At 47.9% G+C, this 18,025-nt stretch overlaps 1 protein-coding gene across 2 annotated transcripts in view; it reads right to left on the bottom strand.

Moving 5' to 3' along the window:
* The window catches only part of YPEL1 (yippee like 1), a 97,389-nt gene extending 80,536 nt beyond the window's left edge, over positions 1 to 16,853 (bottom strand). The window contains exon 1 of one of the 2 annotated variants that reach the window (XM_030218419.1): positions 16,437 to 16,853. The gene's annotated coding sequence lies outside the window, so the exon portion shown is untranslated. Of the gene's footprint in view, positions 1 to 16,274 lie in introns of both variants that reach the window. The other variant, XM_030218418.1, reaches the window with a different exon arrangement.
* Between the last annotated feature and the right edge of the window lie 1,172 nt (positions 16,854 to 18,025).

Consider the following 18,025-nt stretch of genomic DNA (forward strand, 5'->3'; position numbering starts at 1 on the left):
AAAATGCCCATGGCCTGCACTAACAAGTTGGGCAAATCCTCTGAGCTAAAGAGCCGCGCTGCAGAGGGGTCATCCGCTCCATCCGAGCGGGGATCCGTCTCCTCCAAGGAATCCGCAAAGGACCGTTGGGAGAACTCAGATACGCTGCCCTCATCTACATCAGAGGAGACAAAGTCCTCCAAGGCCTGGGAATCAACCCGAGGGCGTTTACCTCCGGGGGCCTCAACCTCTTTACCAGACGAGGGAGCAGGGGCAGCGTTTTGCATAAGGAAGGCCTGATGCAGCAGCAAAACAAACTCGGGGGAGAAACCCCCCAGACTGTGCACTTACGCAGCCTGGGCTACAGCCCTAGACGCACCCTCAACCGGCGCTCGCAAGAGCGGGGGAGACATGCTGCGCATCCTAGATGGCGTCTGGCGCGACACTCCGCGAAGGAGCCGCGCGGGAAGAACGGCGCTTAACTTTAGCCGCTTTTGTGCCGTCGCCCAAATTAAGGGCGTTCATGGCATTAATGTCTCCCACCTCAAGGGCGGCCCAAGAAGAAGCCGACCGAGCAGAGTGGCCGGCCAAGATGGCGGAGGCGAGCAGCGGGGGATGGGCGTTTATGGCGGGAAAAACCGCCACACCGGAGGAAGGACCGGGACACTCATCGGTCACGAAACTGTCACCCAACAAGGGCGAATCAGACTTTAAGACCCCCGCATCCCCTCTAGAAGCGCTCAAGCGATCCGGGGAGCGAATCTTTGCGCCCTCGCCCTCCGACGCCATAGGCCACGTGGAGATCAATCGGGGAACCCCCTGCCCGCTATAAAAAGGTAAAAATTACCTGCTTTCTGCTCCGAGCTGTAACGACCTGGTGTCCCAGTGAGTAGCTGCAATAAACGTTTAAATAAACGTCGAAATAAACGCCTTTAAGGACGTTCAAAATTTTTTTTTTTTTTTTTTAACGGAGCCAGCGGGAGGGGGGAGAAAAGGAGGGACCTGGCGCCACCAGGTTTGCACTTGCTCAAGAAGAGCCCTCAACCCCAGGCACTCAACAAAACCTAAAAATTAGGCTTGGAGGCCTAGCCAGAGCTGCTGCTGTGTGTGACCACCACCTGCTGAGATAGAGAACATACTGAGGAGTTTCCGGCAGCACATGACCACATATAGGGAGGCAAAAGTTTGCTCTCTATCTCCACCTGCTGGTAGATGGACACAACCCACCAGTCTATGGATTGATCAGCATGATGATATGGAAGTAGCTGAAGCATTAGGAATACCTACTTGATTGTTCATGTTAATGTTTGCATCTGTTTTATCTGATGTTTGGTTCTCTTATCCAGAGGAATCACTAGATTAATTTAAAAATCCCAACCTCTTGGACTTGTGATTTCTTCATGACCATCTATGTTTGTCTATCCATGGAAAAATAAAATCTATGGTATAATCTTGCTCATGCTTATATTTTGCTACTTTTCGGGCTCCAATTTCTTGTTCATATTTATTAGATTGTGAGCCCTCCAGGGACAGCGAAATACCCAGTGTACCCGAATGCAACTCACCTTGAGCTACTACTGAAAAAGGTGCAAGCAAAATCCAAATAAATACATATATACTAGATGTATGTTCAGCCCATGGTCAAAAACAGCTTCAGCCCGAATGTGTTTTAATGCATACTAGTAAAAAAGGCCTATTTCTGACAGAAATGAAACGGGCGCTAGCAAGGTTTTCCTCAGAGTGTGTATGTTTGGGAGAGTGTATGTGAGAGTGACTGTGTGAGAGAGAGAGTGAAAGTGTGAGTGTGTGTGTGAGAGAGAGAGTGAGTCTGGGTGTGAGTGTGTCTGTGAGAGTGTGTGTGTGAGAATGAGAGTGTGTGCAAGTGCGTATGTGAGACACAGTGTGAGTGTGTGTGTGTGCGAGACAGATTCTCTGTGAGAGTGAGTGTATGAGACCAAGTGATTGTGTGAGTGACTGTGTGACACATAGAGTGAATGTGATACAGTGTGAGAGAGTGTGTGAGAGTGAGAGTCAGAAAGACACTGCATGTGAGACAGAGAGTGTGAGAGTGAGAGTCAGAAAGACACTGCATGTGAGACAGAGTGTGAGAGTCAGAAAGACACTGCATGTGAGACAGAGAGTGTGTGTGTGACAGATACCTCCCTTCCTCTCTCTCTCTCTGGTGTCAGCCCCCCCCCCCCCCCCCCGTCTCTGGTGTCAGATTCCCGGCACTGCACCCAAGCAATTGGTGTGCTGGAGGAGGGGAGGGGGAGAGAGAGAGTGTGTGTGTGTGTGGGGGGGGGATGTGTTGGGGGGGTCAGCTTGGAAGAAGAGGGGTGCGGGGGGTTCAGGAAGCGCTACCAGATGCGATTGAGAGTGTGTGTGTGTGTGTGGGGGGGGGGGGGGTTCAGAAAGCGCTGCCAGATGACTGATTGAGTGAGTGTGTGTGTGTGGGGGGGGTTCAGGAAGCGCTGCCAGATGAGAGTGAGAGAGAGTGTGTGTGTGTTGGAGGGGTGTGTGGGAGTGTGTGTGTGTACCTAAACCTCCTTGCTCGTCGGGCAGACAGTAAGTGTAGTTGGCTGTGCATAAATTATTGAAGAGACGTCTTAGAGAACCTGGGTAGGTATGTTGTTACTGATAGACTCATACGGTACTTCCATCGCCGTGGGATTCCCAGAAACCGCGTTCACGTGCAGTTCCCTACTTCTAACTTGTGTTTGAGATTTGAGATCAGTCACCCGAGACAGCCCCAGCAGCTTTCCTTCTTCGTCCTGCCGGGACACCTCGCCATCCCACCCACCGCGATGCACCCGCCCGCCGCCATCCCACCCACCGTCGCCACCGTCGCGTAGTTTTGCTGGCGGGGGACCCAAAATGCCGCCAGCAAAAGTCCTGTGTTGTCTGCTGATTCTGACTCCAGCGATCTTCGGCGTTGGTAGCCTGTGCAGGGAGGGGTTCTGTGCATCTGACGTCCTGCACGTGCAGGATGTCAGACGCACAGAAGCCCTGCCTGCACAGGCTAGCAACACCGAAGATCACGCTGTAGTCAGCAGACAGGAGGACTTGTGCTGGCGGGGTTTCGGGTCCCCTGCCGGCAAAGCAACGCGATGGTGGGTGGCTTAGGAGGGGGGGGTGTTGGACGTCCTGCATTTTGTGGCCAGGGCTTCTTTTGAACTTCAGCTTTGGGGGGGGGGGGCACGCGGGGGGGAGGGTCCAGCATTCTGTGGGCGGGGCGTATGCGGGGGGGGGGGGGGGTTGGACGTGGAACGGTGGTCTCCAGAGTCATTTGGACTCCGGAGCTTTGGAGGTGGTTTCCCTCCACATTTTTTCCACGGGTGGGTCGGGAGGTTGGTAGCCTGCATTTCCTAGGCAGGAGGAAGAGTAGGGAAACTACTCCTCCCCCTGCCTGGGTGCGATCCCTTTCTTTAGTTTAGTGTATTTTTTCCGCCCTCGACGTCATGACGTTTGACGCGATGGCGGGGCACGGGTCAATGGGGTGGCTTCACCACCATGAATCTACGAACCGTTCTAGGAGTCTGACTTCAGTGACGTCAGTGTCCTCAGAACATTGAGGGTGCATTTTATTATAGTAGACTAGTAAAAAAAGGCCCGTTTCTGAAACCAATGAAACGGGCGCTAGCATGTGGCTTTTTTTTGTGTGTGTGTGTGTGTGTGTATGTGTCACAGAGTTATTGTGTGTGTGTGTGAGGGTGGGGTGTGTGCGCAGGTTGTTGATGTGTGTCTTTTTTTTGTATTTGTTTTTTGGGTGGGGGGTTGGGGGATGTGCTGTGCTGGCAAAGTGGGATGGATTGATGTGTGGCTTTGAGGGTGTGTTTCTGTTGTATTGTGTGTGTGTGGTTTTGTCTGTCAAGGAGGTTTGTAAAGGGGGGTCTTTCTGTTGGTGAAATGTAAATGTGGCTGTAGGGGGGTCAGCCTTTGCTGAGTGGTGGATTGTTTTTTCCGGGTTTGTTTTTTTTGTGTTGTGCTGAGGCAGCAGTGTTGTTTTAGATGGGCGGAAGGTAGAGGAGCACGTTCTTGGTCTGTCGGTATTTTTTGGCCGTTTCAGGGCTGCTGTAGGGGAACGCTGGAAGTGAAATGTGCTGTGGGAAGCAGCACCGTCTTTTTCCGTTGGGCTGGGGTTCTGGGCATCCTGGAGGTGGGAGATGGCTTTCCTGAGGATGGGGATGGTTGTTTTAAGTTGGCGGGAGAGGAGCATGGTCTTGGGCCATCGGGGGGTGATCCGGTATGTTCGGTCCATTTCAGGCCTGCTGCAGGGGAATGCTGGAACATTTATGTGCTGCGGGAAGCAGCGCCATCTTTTTCCGGGTGCTTGGGGAATCCCCGAGGTGGGAGATGGCTTGCCTGAGGCTGGGGATGGTTGGGCACGTCCTTGGCCGCTTCAGCAAAAGGGGAAGAGGAAGGGGGTGGGGAGTTACCTGCAGCCGCGTGAGAAACCGGGTATTCTTTGTTTGTTTTGTATTATTAGTTTGCATTTCTGTTGAAGAAAGAGTGGATGCCTTTCGAATGATGGAGGTGGTGCGTCGGTGTGCGGTTGTTTCGTTAGTTTGGCAGCCAGTCTCCAGCGATTCCTAGGCAGGGAAGGAGTAGGGAAACACGCTCCTCCCCCTTCCTTGGTCGCTGTTTGCTGCTGGCTGTGTCGCAGGTAATCCTTCCAGCTGGGCCACAGCTTGTCCTGTTCGCCCACGTCCCAGATAGTGAGGGGCACACTGTTCTCTGGCTCCACAGACTCCATGTCTAGCGAACCCAAATATAGTCTGTGCTATAGGCCGTCCGGCACTCTTCAGTACCGGCATTAGGCATTTAAAAATTTCTCCCCCCCCCCCCCCCCCCCCCCGGTCTATTTTTGCACATAACCACAGCAGGAATATTCTTCTCTCGTTCAAGCTGGTGAATGCTCCTCCCTTATTGCCACGTAGTTTCCTCTGATAGGTCCGTCTTACGTTGCCTAGCGTTGCCTGGGAACGGTTTTGTGATGGTCCTTTGTGTTTCAGAACGTTAAGTGTGTTTTTTCTGATTGGTCCGTCATACGAGGGCGGGGCTGAGAGACATGGTCAGTGTTGTGGCTTCACCACCATGAACTGACGAACCCTTCAGGGAGTGACTTCAGAATGTTGAGGGTGAGTTTTATTATAGTAGATATTTTAACATCGAACTCTACTTGCAAATGTTGCATCATTTTATCAATGGTTATTAACATTAAATCTAGGGAACAACTGGAGATGATGCAGAGTATACTGGTCAATGGAATAACATTATCAAGGAACCTAGGTTCCTTATAGATTCACAAGCCATGTGGAACTTGTTGGACATGACAATATTCCAATATGAGGCAGAATGATATTCTGTTCTATATATTTCTAACTATGTATTTATACAATCTTATAACATCTGTCCATTCTATGATAAACCTGGGGGTGAGACAGCAGACACCAGTCCTGACCCGTCAGGGCTGTTCAGAGTCCCAATGTCTGAGGAGGGTGTCTCCACAGACATCTGGGTATTCCCCCAGACCCATTTCTGAAGTCGGAAACTGTCATGAAGGGGCACAGGGAATCACCAGTTGTACTGCACTGCCAACTCCTGCAGGTCATGTAGCACTGGCTGGCTGCCATGCTCAGTCATGAGGCCTGCTTGCTACTCCAGATGCACTGACTCTCTAAGGCTGCAAAGACAGCTTCTATTTATTTATTTTTTTTACAGCTTCTCTATGCAGAAAAGCTAAACCAAACAAGTTAGCTGCATAGGAGCCCTGTGAGAGCATCCAAAAAGGTGCAAAGGCAGTAAGGGGTAGGAAGGATGGGGACCCACACCCCTTATTGTAAGGCCCCATGGGGCTGAGCCATAAGCATCACCCACAGGAGATGATTGTGGGCAGCAGAGATAAACCCCACGCTCAACCAGGGCCAGTCCAGAAAACCTAGCAGCTAGCCATTAGGCTCAACCAAACCGCAAGGTAAAGGCCTGCAATGTTGGAGCTAGGTCAGGGACCAGCCTGAACAACCTACCCTCTGATGAGATAAATACTGGAACTTTCCTATGAGCATCAGCAGGTTATACCTGTAATGCCACTAATCAGTTTCTCATACCTTCCTGCTTATTAAGGATGGCACTGCCCTGATGTTAAGGAAATTGAATTTTTAATGTTGTACACCACTTTGAACTTTGCGGATAAGGCAAAATATAATTTAATTCAAGATTTATGTGGGTATAGTAAAGTAACCATCATAATGTCTTTCCTGAAAACATTTCATAGAGAATGAGTGAAGGTCATGGTGTAGGCACAGCATTTATGATGGCTGGTTATTGTTCAGCAAGACCACACAGTTCTAGAAGGCTAGTTCTTTAGATTTATAGCCTTCTAGATTATGGAGCTTGGTGGTAAGGCATGGTGGTGGATGGTGATCTGGGTGCTGGTTTGAGAATAGGAGTTTGTATGGTTATCTGAAATCATGTAGAACTTATCAGAAAGCAATCAAAACCTGACTGGGAAAGTATTTTATTTTATCAAATGCTTATTTATTTTTTACATTTATATCCCACATTTTCCCACCTATTTGTAGGCTCAATATGGCTTACATAGTACCGGAGACTCTGGTGTAAACAAATACAAAGTGATGTTGTGGTAAGATAAAGTTCCCTAGTGTGGCTGTGCCACATGAATCGTACAACGGAAGAGTTGTGTTATGTCCATTACGTTCTTTAGTTTTGTTGTGTTGCAGAGTCAGGCATTTATGTTGGATCGGTAGGGTATGCCTTTTTAAACAGGTTAGTTTTTAGTGTTTTCGGAAGTTTAGGTGGTCGTTCGTAATTTTCAAGGTTTTTGGTAATGTGTTCCACAGTTGTGTGCTTATGTAAGGAAAAAATGGACGTGTAAGTTGATTTGTATTTGAGTCCTTTGCAGCTTGGGTAGTGCAGATTTAGGCACGTTCGTGTTGATTCGGTTGTGTTTCTAGTTGGTAGGTCGAACAAATCTGTCATGTATCCCGGAGCTTCACCATAGATAATTTTGTGAATCAGAGTGCAGATTTTGAAAGCAATGCATTCTTTGATTGGGAGCCAGTGCAGTTTTTCACGAAGGGGTTTTGCACTTTCAAATCGCGTCTTTCCAAAGATGAGCCTAGCTGCCATGTTTTGAGCGGTCTGAATTTCTTTAAGGTTTATTCTTTGCATCCCACATAAATTCCATTGCAGTAGTCTACATGGCTTAGTACCATTGATTATATCAGGTTGCGAAATGTTCCCCTTGGGAAGAATTGTGTCACGCGTTTTGAGTTTCCACATTGAGTGGAACATTTCTTTGTTGTGGATATCACTTGGCTCTCTAGTGTTAAGTTGCGGTCCATTGTAACGCCGAGGATTTATACCAATAAATACAAGAAAGAAGAAGTAGAGAGTTGAATACAAGCTTCAACACAGAGAGTATCTGTCATGATTTCTGCAGTGCACCAGAGACCAGACATGGGTCACGATTTTGTTGACAACGCGTTTTTTTGCACAATTTTGGAATCTGTGTATTCAACGCATTTCCTTTTGGGCACTAGTGATTTCTAATTCATTCAACAACAGATACTGTATTTTTCAACACAGCCCCGTGTAGGGTCTCTGGTGCAATAAAGGAATTGTGACAGATATTCCCTGTGTTGAAGCTTGTGTCACACTCTCTACTTCTTCTTTCTTCTTGGACTTCATGTAGAGGTGTTTCCCTGTTTTGCTGTGTAGTCCGTATTACAATAAACACATAAATACCACCAAAAATTACTACAATTTCAGAAAAAAATAAAAACAAAAAACATTTAGACACTATCTAAAAATAAAAACAAAACAAAAAAAAAAACACATTCAAACTAAAGAAAATACCAGTGATTGGGGGTGATTGTGTCTGATGACCTTAAAGTTTCCAAACAGGTACAAAACGAGACGGTCATAGCCAGAAGGATGCTTGGGTGCATAAGGAAAGGGATGACCATCAAGAACAAAGAGGTGATATTGCCCTTATAAGTCTCTGGTGAGGCCCCATTTAGAGTACCGTGTGCAATCCTGGAGACCGCACCTACAGAAGGATATAAACAAGAATGTGTTGGTCCAAAGGGTGGCCACAAAACTGGTAAGTGATCTTGGACATAAAACATATAGGGATAGGCTTATGAACCTCAACATGTATACACGAAGAGATGAGGAAGAGGAGAGATATGACAGAGATGTTTAAATATCTCAAGGGCATTAATGTACAAGAAGGGAGCCTTTTTCAAATAAAGCAACACTCTGGAATGAGGGGGCATAGGGTGAAGTTAAGAAGAAATAGACTTAGGATAAATCTAAGAAAGTATTTGTTTATGGAAAAGATGGTGGAAGCGTGGAATGGCCTTCCAGTGTAGGTTGTGGAAACAAGGACTGTGTCAGAATTAAAGAAAGCATGGGACAAACATGTGAGATCCTTTAGGAAAAGGGAAAGTTAGTGGTTACGGAGGATGGGCAGACTGGATGGGCCATTAGGCCTTTATCTGTCGTTATATTTCTATGGAAAAATTGTGTCTTATCTGAAAATTTTCTTTCCTTTAGTTGCAGCAGATGAATCCAGGAACTGATGTGTTGTATCCACCTACCAGCAGGTGGAGATAGAGAACACTAAAGTGAAGTAGTGACCCTGGACATCCAGCGCCTCATGCCTTCAGTATAGGAGACATCCCAAAGCAGACACCCGACCCAGAAACAAACCAAGGCCATGACCTGCACCTTGGCGAGTTGTAGGCCAAACCCTTCTGCAACCAGTCTTGCAGAAAGGCCAAAATCTAACGCCTGAAAGGGTGACCAAGCTCAAGCCACACACCACGTGTCAAATGTGCACCAAACTCTGGCATAAGCTGTGGTAGTGGAACACTTCCTGGCTCAAAGCAAAGTGGCAATAGTAGCCCTTTTTCCTTAGTCTCGCCCTCTCAAGAGCCAAGCCTTAAGACCAAAGTGAGAGGAGTCTTCCATCTGAACTGGTCCCCGATGCAGGAGCCCCTGCATGACCAGCAACCAAAGAGGAGATTCCCTGAAGTAGTTGAACCAAATCCACGTTCCACAGACAGCGCAGCCAGTCCAGGGCCACCAGAAGCACCAGCCCCCGATGACACTTGATCCGGTGCAGATCCGGCCACGGAGAGAAGACATACAGGAGAACTGCCTCTGGCCAAGGCTGCAGAGGAGTGTCCAATCCGGCGGACTTGAACTCCTATGCAGCCAATGTCAAGCTCTGAATACCACCCTGGCGGTTGATGTAGGCCACTGCTGAGGTGTTGTCAGACAGGACTCGAACCGCCTGACCCTCCGGCAGATCCTGAAAGAACCAGAGGGCCTTCACAACTGCCCTCAGTTCCAGGCGGCTGATGGGCCACATTGCCTCCTTTTCTGACCAACAGCCCTGCACAACCTGGTGGAGACAGTAAGCTCCCCACCCTGCAAGGCTAGCATCTGTGACTAACATCACCCATTGCGGGGATGCCAAAGGCATTCCCCGCCAGAGGTTGCAGTCACACATCCACCAGGACATGCTGCCCCTCGCCTGCGGCAGCCAAGGAACACAGCATTGATAATCCTGAAACACTGGAGACCTGCGACTCAAGAACGAGTGCTGAAGCAGGTGATATGAGCTCTAGCCCATGACACCACTTCCAGAGTGGCAGCCGTTTGACCCCAGTACTTCAACATAATCTCAAGCCCAAGGGTTCGGAGATCTCAACAGACCTCAAACCTGAGAAATGAGTTTGAGTCTCCTGCCCTCTGGTAAGAAGACCCGTCCCTGTGCCGTGTCGAACTGCACTCCCAGATACTCCAATGTCTGGGAAGGAACCAAGTGACTGTTGGGGGAAGTTGACCACCCAGCCCAGGGACTGCAAAAATGGCAGAACCCGAACGGAGGCCAATCGGCTGTCCTGCTCTAACTCCGCACGGATCAATCAATCGTTGAGGTATGGGTGAACCTTGACCCCCTTCCTTCCGCAGGAACACCGCTGCTACCACCATCACTTTGGAAAACGTGCAGGGAGCTGTGGCAAGCTCATATGGCAGAATACAAAATTAAAATGAAGCCATAGCACCGCAACCCTTAGATACCACTGATGTGGGGGCCATATCGGAATGTGCAAATAGGCCTCTTTCAGATCCAGCGCTGTCAGGAACTCTCCTGGTTTAACAGATGCCACCACCGACCACACTGTTTCCACGCAAAAATGTCACATCCGTAGACCTTGGTTCAGCTTCCTGAGGTCGAGCACCGGTCGGAAGGAACCTCCTTTCCGAGGAACCACAAAATAAATTGAATAGCAACCGGCACTTACCTCGGCTGGCAGTACTGGAACTACTGCCCCGATGTCTAGCAACATCCGCAATATGGCTTCCACGGCCGCCCTTCTGGTGGAGGTGGCGCACCAAGACTCCAAAAAGGAATCTCCGACAGGTGATACAAATTTGCGTATGTAGCTGTCTGACAAGATTGAGAACCCACTGATCCGTAGTAATTTTGGCCCACTCTTCATAAAAGAGGGTCAGCTGACCCCATATGTGAACCACCGAAGAGTGAACCTGCGCCCCATCATTGGGAGGGGTGTCATGGAGCATTAGGTCTGGCCATTGATCCAGAAGTCCGCATATTTTGAAAGTATGACAGCTGCTGGAATCTGGACTGCTGGAAAGTCGCCGAACCACCGACTGGACCGATACTGATGAGACCTCGAAGTACCTGCCCTAGTTCCAGACTTAGGCCTATCGTCCGGAAGACGATGGGATTTACAATCTCCCAAATCTTTCAAAATCTTCTTGAGGTCCTGGCCAAAGCGCAACTTATCCCAAAAGGGAAACCTTGTAAGACGCTGTATGGACACCATGTCCATAAACCAGTGGCGCAACCACAACAGATGGCGGGCAGAAACCGCCAGAGCCATCAGCTTAGTGGATATCTGGACCAAATTATAGAGAGCATCCACCAGACAGGCAAGGCCTGACTTCATATGGGAACCAGGACTGCAAACGGAAGCAGAGTCCTGGTCCTGTTCCAATCCCTACTGAAACCAGGAGAAACATGCCCTGGCTGCATTAGAACTACAGATGGACCCCTGTATAGCCAACACTACTACTTCAAATAATCGCTTGAGAGAGGCCTTGAGCCGCCAATCCTGCATGTCATTGAGCACCACCCCCCTCCCCTTCCACCGGAAGAGTGGTCTTTTTGGTGACTGCCATAACCAAGGCGTCCACCTTAGGCAGAGCAAAGGTTTCCAACATAGTAGACTCACCGAGTAAAAGAGGGCCATCACCCTCACCACCTTGAGCCCAGCACCTGGGTCAGACCATTGGGTGGTGATTAATTCCTGAATGGACTCATGATTGGAAAGGCCTTAGACGGTTTCCGCATACTTGCCAACATCATATTGATGGAAGAAGTCGCTTGCACCTCCAGGTCCTCAATATTTAAGGCCTTCAAGACCACCAAAATCAGGGACTACAGCTCATCCCTGTGAAAAATCCGAACAGCCGTCAGATCATCCTGCTCGCTCTGGAGGAGCGCACCCTCCTCCAACCTAGAAGAATAACCTGATTCCTCAGAGGTCACCAAAATGGACAGAGGAGGGAAATGGGGCCCCAAGGACCCTCCCTCAGTCAAAGAAACCAGTCTCCTATGTTTCTGGGCAGGAACCTCTAAAATGGAGTTGCGTCACTATTTCATTGTGGCTAGAAAGAAGATCCCTGCCCTCTAGACCTGCAGACTGAGACAACTGAGCTTGCCCAGGAGCAAATAAGCCCGATGTAAAAGCAGGATAAAAAGTGCCTGAAACGGCTCCAGAGCCCCCCCCCCCCCCCCCCCCACTGCTAGCACTTCCAATCGCCAAACCAGAAGGGTGAGACAATTCCTCTGAGAAAAAAAGGCGCAGAATCCTCAACTGCAGCTGTAATGACGCGCGCACCAACCTCCGTGTGGGAGGGTTCACCCTCAACCCCAAATGGCCCACCGTACTGCCAAAACTATCGGAGCATCTAGCAATACATGCTCCCGCTGCAGAACGCTGGGACCCGCAGCAGGAACACCTGTTCACAGCTTCCACCGCCATAACGCAGTCTGGCCCACCTGGAGCCCAAGACCAGACAAGAAACTGAGAAACACTCACCGGGGCAGCAAAGGTAAACCCAAAGATGACAGCGACTCCCAGAGGAAGCCCAAACAGCATTCCCGCTCCCCACAGCCCAAACCTGTTTTTTTTTTTTTTTTTTTTTGGGGGGGGGGGGGGGGGGGAGGTTAATGCTGGCATTTTTTTGTTTTGTTTTTAATGTAAGGAAGGCAAAGCAGCTCAGGGACAGAACCTCAGGGAGCAGGGGAGGGTGGGGTAGGACAGGGACCTGGAGCCAAGTATGTCCTCAAAGGTGGCACCATCAGCCACACACCCCCCTCACTCTACTGGCTCAAAGCTGGAGGGAATCCGTCCACCACCTGCTGGAGATAGAGATATACTGAAGGCACAAGGAGTTGGACGTCCAGAGTCACCACTTCAATGTTCTCTATTCCCACCTGCTGGTAAGCGGATATAACCCACCAGTTCCTGGATTCATCTGCTGCTGGGGATAAGGAAGTTTCTATGTTTCTATATCTGCCATATGTACCACCTCAATCAGCTAAGCTAATGTCTCATTAATACAAAATGCTGGAAAAACCTATACACCTTCAATTTCTTTCTGAAAGTAGTTATTCATATTCTTAGTTCATTAGGCAAAGCATCCCATAGTGTTGTGATGTACTACAGGTGGTCAAGCTTCTATAGCTGGGATAGATCCCTGCAATGTGGACAGGGCTAAGTGAGCAGACTGGATGGGTTTACTAGCCTTCTGCCATCCAGGGGCAGCCCCGTGGATAATACAGAGACATGTGTAGAGTCTCACTGAAGTACCTCATTTGTGTAAGTTGGTAGGGCTGAAAAACAGGGCCATGTGTCAAAAAACACAGTTGATCAATGGTAGGACCAGCCCTGCTGTCATCAACTTCTTTATTACTAAATAGCTGCAAACAAATAGAACACAAGTATTTCAAAGAATAGTAAATAAAACTATATTTGAAAGTTTTATTAGTAAACATGGTAAATCTTAAGGATACAGGACTGCATGACTGTTATATCAACATCCCTTTACATCGCCTCCTTTGTTTTAATAATTAAAAATATCTTTAAAAATATTAACTCTTTACAACCACATAAACTATACATTACTTGCCAAAAAATCTAACCTTAATGACTTCATTTATACAATTACTTTTCTTAGTCGAGAAACTGTTGACAACTGGGTGTTTAAGAAACATCCGATTTACTACCATAGCGGTAATCAATAGAAATAAAACAAAATAAAACATGGAAAAGAAAATAAGATACCTTTTTTTTTTTACTGGACATAACTTAATACATTTCTTGATTAGCTTTCGAAGGTTGCCCTTCTTCGTCAGATCGGAAATAAGCAAATGTTAGTAAATGACAGTATAAATGAAACATCAAAGCATTCCAGTGACAGTCTAACAGGATGGGGGTGAATCTGACGAAGAGGGGCAACCTTCGAAAGCTAATCAAGAAATGTATTAAGTTATGTCCAATAAAAAAAGGTATCATCTTATTTTCTTTTATTTCTATTGATGATTACCTTTAAAAGTGGACTGACACGGCTCCCACACCTCACTACCATATCGGAAATACCATGCCTTGCTTAAATGTTTCAATACGGAAATTAGGACGCAGGGATTGATGATAAATTGCCAGCACGACCCCATATCTTTTAGCTTTCTTTACTTGACATTTTAAGGCGGCTGAACTTTGCTAAGCATCAGCGGAGAACCAATCAGAAAACAGCATGGGCGGTCCTATTTTTGCTCCCGGATGTGTAAACAAATACTGCTCTGAAGCACGTTGAGCATGTGCAGAACAGAATAGCAGCAGCCTCTAAGTACGAACAGACTTTTAAAAGTGGCCTCTGCTATCCAAACAATCGTGCTTAAGAGCCATAATACATCATATACATCTACAAAAAGAAAAAAAATGTTTCACTGTTCTATTTTATGATCCTTAATCCAGAGTCTTTAAAATGTAACTACATTCTTATAATGAATAATCTTAGTAGTGTTTCCGCTTAAAAATTGTTATATCTATCGCCAGACACATTACATGCCCTCCCAACACGTATTCCAACAATGCCTGGGCTACTTTCAAACATTTACAGTCTTTTAAGATAAATATCTTACGTCGTTATAGTCAGTAAGTTAGGTTTAGCATAAAAACCTATCGTCTATTTTATTGTGTAAAACAAAAGCTTCTGAAATCCCCGCGGCTACTTAGTACAAGCTGATATACTAGCTCTGTAACTAATTACGGCATACTATTTATGTTATCTAGCTTTCTCGAAGTTTTCGAAAATGTATGAGAATCAAACATACCGGCTACAAGTGTTACTGGCATCAAGTATACCCAACTAAGCAAGCAGGGTCTTGGGTAATTTTAGTCTTGCTTTGTTTTTATGGCTATCGCCCATAATGCTCCCAGCACACAAAAGATGCAGAAGCACGCCGTCGGAAACCACGTGGCTCTAATTACGGCCTATGAAATTTGTCTATGGCTATTGTTTAGCAACTAGTCAGCAGACAAAAGGCTTGACCCGTATTTATTATTCCAGTTGTATGTGTAATAAACTATGGGCTCCTTTTATAAAGCGGCGCACCCTGAATGCAAAGAAGCCCATTCAATCTCCATTGGTTTCTTCACTTTCAGTGCACGCTAATCTGTAGCGCCGCTTTATAAAAGAAGCCCTAAATCTAGATGACTCAAAAACATCTCTTAATTGATATTGAGACGGCCATATCCATAGATCAGGGCAATATTAATTATATAATATATAAAACCAAGATAAGGAAGTATTCAATAAAGCATTAATTCACTGTTTGTATTTATACAAAAATAATGTATCTGCAAAGATCTACCCTGTTTCGAAACTTCAAAGAAACATCTTTCAGCAGGGAAAGCCAATTCAGAACTGGTTTACTACGGACTACAGAACTGAAAACATCTCTGCATCACGAGCCTTACAAATCAAAGCTCTGCTTCCAGCTGAATAACTCTGCCAGAAATAATAAACATACAGTCTAAAAAAATCAAGGCAGCTTTTTCAGATTATGTACACGGGTGCGATCTAAAAATAGACTGAATCAACAACCAGCCCACACAGTACAGAGTGAAAATCATACAGGACTGCGGGATTAACCTCATACTATCCTCCTCCTAAACAATGGCTAGAAACGGGGCACGCGATCCTACCTGAAAAAACAAAATATTCTGGAAGGATAAATACTCAACGCCTAAGGATTACCAATAACTGGGGATGAAAGGCTGATGAGCGTGCACTGTTTAACTGAAGACTTTAGAGTGAAAGATAACAATTGTATACACTACAAAACATACGTATACGTATGTTTTGTAGTGCGTATATACGTATGTTTTGTAGTGTGTAGAGAATGCTGTTATACACCGACAATCAAAGTAGTATTAGACAAAATTTTGACCGGTTGTCCATTCGCTCCTCCATATTCATTGCCCCCTATGTCCTGTAACATCTCACAAAAACAAAAAAAAGAACTGGGACTGCTTACAATTCTATCCTGCCTCGCCCCCCACCCATCCATATGTAGCATACACCAAGCCCACAACAACTACGGCAAGACACCCTCCCTCGCCCAGGGCAGCTGATGTCCAAAATTATACCAAGCAATGGTTGCTTTTGGTGTCTCCGTTCCCAATTTTTTCTTTGCCTTGACTGGCAGTAACCATATTACTTGACCAATCCTTGGCAACCCTTCATGTACCTGCTCCTAGCCATGTACCCATCACCCCTCAAATCACTGAACTTTGCCCCACGGGAATAGGACATTTTTTTTTAGAAGGGAGAGGGGGGGGGGGGAGTCAAAAAACAACCTATAGAAGCCCCCCCCCCTCCAAAAAAATCATGGCCATACATGAGCTGCCCCTGTCTCAGGCGTGCTGCTCCCATCCTCTACCCGCACCTACCCCTTTCTCCAGTGTTGAGCCCCCATCCTCTACCAGTAGTTAACCCTTTCTCGGGAACAATACCCCACCATCTACTTTATCAGCCCGCTCCCCAGATATAATACCTGCAACCTGCCCCTTCGAGTACAACTACCCTCATTCTCGCACCTGACCGGACACAGCACCTCCTCCCCTGGACGAGTACGGGTGGCCCAGATAAATATGGTTACTCACTGCGCTGTTGTGTCCCCGCCGCCCTCCTCAGAAGCTCATTAAGGGAGCAGCGCAGATAAACGAGGCCGGAGGGGGCCCCGGGATCTCCCGCCCGCTCATTCATCATCCCCCTCCCGTGGCCTTGGTGAAACCCTTTCCGTCAGGAGAAAAGAAAGCCCCAACCTGCGGCCGTCACGTCCCAGCTCTACGCCGCTTTCTTCCGCCGTCATAAACTGGCCGTCGGGCTCCGCGGGCCGTCCCTTCCCTCGGGGGCCGGTACCGCGCGACACATCCTCCCCGCGTTCTGCTCGCCTTTCTTTTCCTCTGTGTCCACTCTCAATCAGTCTGCGCCGCTGCGGGCGGCGCAAGGGTACAAACGGCGGTTACTGGACAATTTTCACGGCCCAGCCGGCCGGGCCAATGACCGGGCGCTGCTGATGCCGTCAGCGCCTGCCTGCAGCCAATGGGCGGCGCGCGCAAGACAGCCGGGGCCAATCCCGGACCTCAGGCGCCTCGAGACAAAGGATGTTTCTTTTGCTAAAGAGAGGAGGGAAGACGAGAACGAATAGTCAGGGGAAGCCAGCAGTTTGTACCAGACAACGCGCGAGACGGGGGAGGGAAGCACGTGTCATTACAAAATAACAAGAGAGGAGAGAGAGAATAAGAACTCCAACTGTGATTGGTAAATGCAGTTGCCAAGTAATGAAAGAGGGTTAGGAGTCCAATTGGGTAAGCAATGCTGGGCGGGAGCAAAATGGAAAGGAGGCGTGACCTTGGGAGTGTGTGGGTTTTTTTGCAGCCACAACAAGGGGCGCGCGCCTGACTGCGTGCGGGGGATGGAGCGCGTGCGCGGGAGGCTGGGATAAACAACAGGCGCGTGACAAAAATGTGCCCGGCGCTGGGTTGGGGGGGCTGTGTGCAGTGCGCGCCCCTGGGTATCGTATTCTCGCTGGTTGCCCTAGTGCAATGAGACTGAGCAGGTTTAAGGCATAGGCAAACTAGGCAGGTGCCTAGGACCCAGATGTTTAGGAGAGGCTGTCTTAACGGTGCAATTCTATAGCGCCTAAGGAAGATGTGTGACCTGGTATGTTAGCTGCTGACAGAAAGGAGGGCAGGGGAACCAGAGCCATGGCTGCCCTCCACTGTAAATCTGATCCCCCCACCCATTGTGCCCTCTCCTTTAGTCAGCAGGAATCAATGAGGAGCTTCTTACCTGCTGCTTCCTCCTCTGCCAGTTTTCCGCTGCAGCCAGAATTAGTCATCCTGTTTGTAGGAGTTGTAAAACATATTTATATGTATTTATTAATAATAATATTTATTTAAGGATTATTTATATTATATTTATATTATGATGAGGGACCCAATGTGCTTGTTTGCCTAGGGCCCAATAAATGGTTAATATTTGCCTATATGCAGTGTGCCTTCTCCATTTCCTAATTTTGGCCCCGATGATCAGACGACTCACGCTGTTCCAAACAGCGCTCTAAAATTAGCGTTGGAACAGCATGGGGCAGTAATACCGCCATGAGCAGAGCTGATAGCATGCAAATTTAGGCACACTATTAGCACTGATCATAGGAGAAAAATGCGGGAGGATTGTGCCTGAGCGCATACTTCCACACTTGTTTGACAGGTCCGGGCCCTGGTAGCCCAGAGCCCCCCAAGCCCCCACCCAGACAGCGACATGGGGGCTAGAGAGGCACTGGGCTATGTAAACCACATTGAGCCTACAAATCGGTTGGAAAATGTGGGATACAAAGGCAACAAATAAA

This window comes from Microcaecilia unicolor, chromosome 11, assembly GCF_901765095.1.
Source record: "Microcaecilia unicolor chromosome 11, aMicUni1.1, whole genome shotgun sequence".
In the NCBI taxonomy this organism is placed as follows: Eukaryota; Metazoa; Chordata; class Amphibia; order Gymnophiona; family Siphonopidae; genus Microcaecilia; species Microcaecilia unicolor.